At 38.4% G+C, this 7,034-nt stretch overlaps 1 long non-coding RNA gene across 2 annotated transcripts in view; it reads right to left on the reverse strand.

Moving 5' to 3' along the window:
- The window catches only part of LOC104911978, a 13,700-nt gene that overhangs the window by 4,209 nt on the left and 2,457 nt on the right, over positions 1-7,034 (reverse strand). For both annotated transcript variants that reach the window (XR_794324.2, XR_794323.2), the window contains exons 2-4: positions 5,257-5,441; positions 4,195-4,325; positions 2,279-2,368 (exon numbers count right to left, since the gene is read on the reverse strand). This is a non-coding gene — a long non-coding RNA (uncharacterized LOC104911978). The remainder of the gene's footprint in view (positions 1-2,278; positions 2,369-4,194; positions 4,326-5,256; positions 5,442-7,034) is intronic.

Consider the following 7,034-nt stretch of genomic DNA (forward strand, 5'->3'; position numbering starts at 1 on the left):
ATCTCTAAAGGAAGCCAACCACAAAACATTTACTCATAAGGAGGAATAAAGAGTAACTGCTTAAAGAATAAAAGTCTAGGTTGCCTCCAGTGTAGAAAAAAATGATGTAGAAAACATGAGTTTTTCCTTCCCACAGAGTTTCCCCTCAATTTTTCACCAGCATCAACTCACAATGCAAGAAATTTAATATATTTATAACTGTTTTGATTTTATTTTGTGAATATTTGAGCAGCTGAATTTTCCTCACAGTAGAGCTTGTGGGCGAAATGAACTTCAACTTGTTCTGGTATAAAGAAAGAGTCTTTGTGAATTTTTGCCTTGAAGCCATTATTCTTTTTCTTTCATTCAGTTCTGTGCACATCTTGCTATATTTTCAGCTTATATTGTTTTTTCAAAAGCATAGGCTGTGTAGCCAGTCCAGAGAGAAGCAACTGCAGCATATTAAAAAGCAATCAAGCGCTACCAATAGCTGAAGAGTTTTACAACTTCTGCTTCTGTTGCAAATTTATGAAGTAATAGGGGAAACACAATGACAGGCTAAATTAATGCAACAGCTCTGTGGTGATATTCCCAGAGATCTGCCCTGCACTGTGTTCCTTAACACATAGAGTCCTAGTATGAACATTGCTTCTGGTCCCATTGGACTCTGCGTATTGGGGATCAGACCTAAAGCTGACCATGAAGCATGCACCAAGCTTATGATCTCACCACTGTTGAAGCTGCCATTAGTGTGCTTGTGTTGAGCCTGTGCAAACCAAGACAGCCACAAAGAACTCCAAATTATTACATATATCACTAAAACTCTATTGAAGAGTCTAAGTAGATCGTTTCACCAGTCTGAGTTAGATCACAACCATGGCAGCAATCTCTATGGCAGGCAGGGAAAGAACAGGAGGACCAGATTTGCCCTTGAAGAAACTGTAAGTGGGAACACAACCCAGCAAATGCTAATGACTATGCAGCCAGAGTAATATACTGCAGAAAATCCCAAGCCTTAAACTGAAATCTTTGACACCCTCAATAGATTCACCATAGCAGGAGCTAACCGTAATTATTTTTCTGGATAGTCTCTTTGTCATACACTTGAGAAAAGAACCAAAATTTGTGGCTATGTGCTTCCTATGCTTTAAGAGAGAATAACTGCCATGGTGACAGCAATAGGTTAAATAAAGTAAATTAAGCAAACGAAAAAATAAACGTTTGCCAATTTTGTCCTACTTTCATTCCTTCTACAATATCTTGCGAATACTGAGAGAGTTTGTAATTCAAAATTGTTTGCTTTACCTTTAATCTTCTAACTTTGTTAATTTTACTCTGAGCATTTGTACATTCCCACCCCTCAGAGCAATTCCTCCAGCAGGTGAGTTAATATAAATCAGTTGGACAGCAATTTGCCTTTTTCAGGTATGAGATGTTACTGAATTACTAAACTCACTTCATGAGCTCATGGGCTTCTTGTTCACTTGGGAATTATGGTAGAAAGTCATTGAACAAACATTTTTATCATTATCAGAAAGTTTCATTCTCATTACACTGAGTTATCTTGAAAGCACTATTCAGTACAACATTTGAGTAACTAGTTTATTGTTACTGAGATAGCCAGATGATAGGCACCTTAGGAAAAAAAACTAACTGGAGCAGGCAGTAGACCAAACCAGGAGCAGCAAATGCCCTCAGTCTCCTCCTCTTTTAATACAAATACAATTGAAAACATTCACAGTGGCAGCAATCTCATAATGGGATTGAGTTCTTTATCTCGGCTATGAACTAATTATTGATTTTTCAGTTGTAAAAACAATTCAGCAAACCAGATACTTGTGACTGCACAGAGTGCTCATATGATGTGAATCAGTGGACAGAGAAGACTTGTGCGTCAGCAACGAATTCTTAAAACAAATAGAATGTCACTTAAATAGTGTAAAAATAACAAATAAAAAACTATTTGATTTTTAGCACTGCTAATGGGATACTGTGCCAACTTTGCTCTGCCTAACAAGTCTCAAGAAGCTTCTCCTGGGAATGTTTACATTGCATTTCTATCCAGGCCTCATATTTGCTTTGAATTGTGACAACAGTTTGACCGTTTTCATGTTAAAAGCTTCCTGCCTTTGTCATGAAAAGAGCTTTTCATCAATATCTGTAGACAACAGTCAAAACAGGAATTCGGGAATACTGCTGCAAACCGTATGAGGACATATCTGGAAATGCTTGTTCCCCAGTACCACTCCCACATCACCCCAACCACAGCTTCAGCGCATGCTGGGACCACGAGCCATACCAAGAAGGAAGTAAGAGAGCCTCAGGGCCCAAATCCAACTGCTGCTGTCTGCCGGAAGGAGGTAGGGTGAGCAGGTGGTGCTGCAGGAGCCTGAAAGCAAAAGACAGAGGAAGCATGGAGAGGGACCTAGAGCAGAAGGACAGGAGGAGAAGGATCTCTCATCCCAACCCATTTTGGCCAATGTTTGTCGTTATGAAGGGTTTTGTTCGGGGTATAGCCTGAGGAATTCAGGATGAACTGTGGGATCTGCCCCATTAACCTTAAGTACACGCTTCAGAGCTCCTGGGAATGTGGGAGTAGTGCAAATAATACAAAGTCAGCTATGCTGGCAGTTACAGAAGATATTTATGCATTTAAAACTCAAAAATTATCCATTTTCTGGTATAATAGATGACAAACACTGGCAAGAACACTCACATCCTGTTAAGGTATGAAAAGTAATCAGTACAAAACATTTTAAAGAAGTCCTTATGCCTATAACGTGCATACACATATATAGTAAATGTATGTGGTGAAATTTTCACATCTGATATTAGTCTGTTTGGGTTTTGATGTTTCTCATTTAACATTGCAGAACAACTTAGAATTTTCACCACTCCCAAGTCAAATAAATTATTTATGTCAAAGGAACTTGGAATATAATACCTTCCACCTATGTGAAACTTTGTGTAAAGGCAAGACCATGTATGGGACCAAAATAAAAACTGGTCAGGCAGAAGTCTGAGTGTCTTTCCCTGGAAGACTTATTTACCTCAAAATTTTAGAGCACTGAAGAGAAATCGGAAAGTCTGATTCGCATCTCAGATTGTCTTAGTTGAGTAATGAATAGTTCAAACTTCCTTTTTTTTCTTTTCCCTTCAGTGTAGTCAAATAATGATTATGCAAAGCATACAATTCTAAACAGCTAATTAAACAGCAGCCCCAAATCTTTACAGCTGAATAAGTTGCTTAAAAAAAAAAAGCAAGAAAAAGTGCTACTTGTATAACTTCTTCTAAAAAACAGGATCAGCTACTTGTTGTTGTTCACCTCTCCACACATTTTACCAGAGCAAATAGTCACCGCCTACAGGACTCTGAGCATTTTTCTATTAGAGCATTTTCCATTTGAAACTTTCAGGGGAGATACTCTTTTCTAATGGAAGCCATCAAGAAAGTAAAAAGAGTAATGCAAACAACTGCAATAGATACCAGAGAGCCAAGATGCATCTTCACTCGGGATGAAAGCATAACCAAATTACATAGTACCAAAGAGACAAGAAAGCCTTACCCTTTTCGAAGGGTAATTTTAAAATGGCCTTCAAGTCCAGTGTGCCTTCTTCCCAGCAGATAAGTACAGAAACTTATGTAATATATTAATTCCCATTTAACCAAGATTCACATACTTCGAGACTCAAGGCTGTATCTCCCAAAGCTACTAAGTAAGAGGCTGCTTTTTGAACACAGCCATTGAGTTAAGCTTGACACCTGGGATTATAGAATTCCAGCAGTCTTATGAGAACTAGTCAGTGCAACAGAAGAAACATTCTCCAAAATCAGTGCATTTGTCTGCAGTTCATAAGCAGTGATCTTGACAGTTACTACAGCCTATTCCGGTACAAACAAAAGCTGTAGCAGGAGTTACTTTAATGCCTATTTGAAAAGTTCTGTGATCTTCTGGGCATCCATTAGTCAAGCATCATTTCTTCAAAGTTTATTAACAAAACAACCAAATGTTGCGATAAGAGTCACCTTTCAGTAGTTTTTAGTTTTTTTTTTTTTTGAAACCTGGAGAGAACCTGAAATAAAACAATTCTCATTCAAGCACCGCATTAGTCCAGTCACAGAAGGTTGGTTCCTCAACAGTGTAATTTAATGCCTTTAGCTGCTCTTTATACACACTAATGGATGCACTTAACTATGAAAAAACAGACACATACCTATGAACTCTTTTAGTAGGTGCAGCACACATGATAGCATTTTAATCAGATGTAGAGCTGTTTCTCTCTCTAGTTCCCATTATTGTAGACGTTGTATTTAAACTTGAACTCTGAACAAAGCTATCAGGCACCTAAAGAATAAAGCATCTATAAACACATAGGAGTAATATTTGACTCATATGGAAAAAAAACAACAACAAAAAAAAACATAAAACCTTACCTCATTAGGAAATAGTCATTAATATCTTATTTGGATTTGGACACCATCTTCTTAAACCCATAACAATTTCATTTTCAGAAACATTTTAGCATTTAATTTTTGTCCACATTTGGGTATACTTAACGGTGCATATCACCTATTACTTTTGGGATATACACTAAAAATAATCAGAATATGAAAGCATAAGATGATTTAGAAATAAGAAAGACAACGTAAAGCTTTTCACAACTTCTATGACATCAGTGCTACTTTGTGCAATGAGACCAAATATCAGATTTGTACTTCGACAGCCAGCTGACTCAAGTACTTAGTATTTATTGTCCTGTTATCTCGAAGTGGGTTCCTGAACAGCAGAGAAAACTATGTGAGACATTCTTGAGACTCTGTTTAACTAACTTACTTTCCTATGTCTCCAGGGTGTTAAGTGAAGTCTGTCACTATCCCAGAAAAGTTATTTAGCTCCTCAGCTTTCACAAACTTATATATCCTCATTATCTGCCATTTCACTTGAGGATTGTAGAAGACCTCACCTGAGTCATAGCAGCTAATGAGTTTATGCAGAGCACAGGGATGAGGTGCCAAGCTTGCTCTTCCCCTGAAAAACCATCAGGTGTAGATACAAAGATGGCTGTCAGAGCATAATCTGGACATAGTTTTTCCACTAGTTCAAACCACTTCATCAGAAAAAGGCTGACTAGAGGATTTCTGCAAATTGTTGTTTCCCAAGACACCTATTTTCAGGTCACAAAACTTACATCACAAGCAAAATTCAGTGTTAAGAGCATGGTTAACTGGAGCATCATGAGGTTACACAGATCATAGGGCTCACTGATGTTACTTACCAGTCTCTGGAGAAGAACTGTTGAAACTTAGGCTTCCTGAAAATGCTGGCTAGTGTGCATAGATGCTGTGGCTGAAAGGGGCAGCCTTGCCATCGTTCAGGTGTGTGATCTTACTGCATCTCTTAGAGTGAGCAGTCATGAAACCACGTGACCAGTTAGATCAGTAAGCTTCAGCTGAAATTAACCTGAAAAAAACACAAATAAAGTGGTTAGTTTTCACTAGCATGAGTTCTCATGAAGTGCACGGAGAGAGTGACTGGGGAGAGAAGGACCAGAATATCCCTTTTGACTGCAAAATGTCTTACAGCAATGACAGAACAATTGTAAGCTACCACAAACTAGTAGGAGCATTTGCAAGAATATAAAACTGTGCTGTTTAGAAATAATATATTGGCCATGTGCTTCTACACTGTTTCCTGATGAGGATTCTAAAAACCTCAGTGAAGCTCACAGACAACTCCTTGGTAGATATCATCACTCCAGCTTTACAGGAATGAATCTAAGGGTGAAACACGGGTCATTTACTTGAAACAAAAAGCAAGTTTGTGGAAGACAAATAGAAACAAAAATCAAAAGCACCGATTCTTGATTCCCATCACTATGTTAATCAATATACCAATTGTGACCAACTTGCGGAACATTAAGAAATGCCCCCCCGAGTATTTGCTATGAGTTAGGCAAATGAGCAGCTGTGTCACCACACCAGCACTCGCATGGCTGCACTGAACAGCACATCCCACAGTGGCTGGTGAGCTGTAAGCCCAGAGGGAAAAAGGCAGGAACAGAGGAGGGAAGGCAACTCGGGAAAGACACAGGATAGGAATTAGACATGGAAATGAAACCAAGAGATTTTAATGGCAGATTCTCAGATGTTCACGAGCCTGCACAGGATCTTCCTTGTCATGAGATTTAGAAGGGAGCCACTGGTTATTGTGTTGTCTGTCAGCAAGTCAGTAAGAATGTGTATCCCCCCACGTGCCTACTGCTTGGTTATAATTCCTCCCAGCTAAGAGGGAAAAAGCAATACTACCAAACTAATACTATTGGAGATGGAAAAGAGACTTTACTTAACTCCACTTCAAAAACAACACATTACATAATGGTAAAATGATCTTTTTCCCTTCTTCAGAGCTTGTATGAAGCCATGCAAAAATATATATTGTAGACTCTGGCATTTCCTTGAGCTTTATATACAAATGTAGTGCATTGCCTTCTCCACAGAGTAATAGAAAACAGATTAACACAATTTAAAATGGTTCCTAACCCTGACGTTCCTTTACACCACTTTGGATTTGCACAGATGGCCGAAGCTGTGGGGCAATGGATATTCATACCTCACCTGTTTACGTTGCAGATACTAGTTGGCTGTTAAGTATTTTTATCTTGTGGTTTTATAGGCTCCTCTACAACAAATGAGCAAGAAGCCTCTGACCTCAAAACCATGAAGACTGAAGAGTCTACACAGGCCTTTGAAAGATAGCAAGATCTGATGAGCACACAGCAAACAGGTCTACCAAGTAAGATTCGGTGTGTACTGACTCATTTTCATCTGTCTTATGTATTAAAAATGTTGTTTATAAAGTGTTCTTTTCTGAGTTAGAAAAGTCAACTTAACTTAAATTGTAGTAAATTCTATTTTAACCTCTTCAATATTTCTAGTTGCAGTGCAAATATATTTAACTTTAAAGAGGCCCAAACTCTTCCTTCAGTAAGCTACAAATGAACCATGTTCTGTTCCTCCAGACCTGAGGTGGTCTCTACTGCTCACTTAAAAAAAA

Source organism: Meleagris gallopavo, chromosome 8 (genome assembly GCF_000146605.3).
Source record: "Meleagris gallopavo isolate NT-WF06-2002-E0010 breed Aviagen turkey brand Nicholas breeding stock chromosome 8, Turkey_5.1, whole genome shotgun sequence".
Classification (NCBI taxonomy): Eukaryota; Metazoa; Chordata; class Aves; order Galliformes; family Phasianidae; genus Meleagris; species Meleagris gallopavo.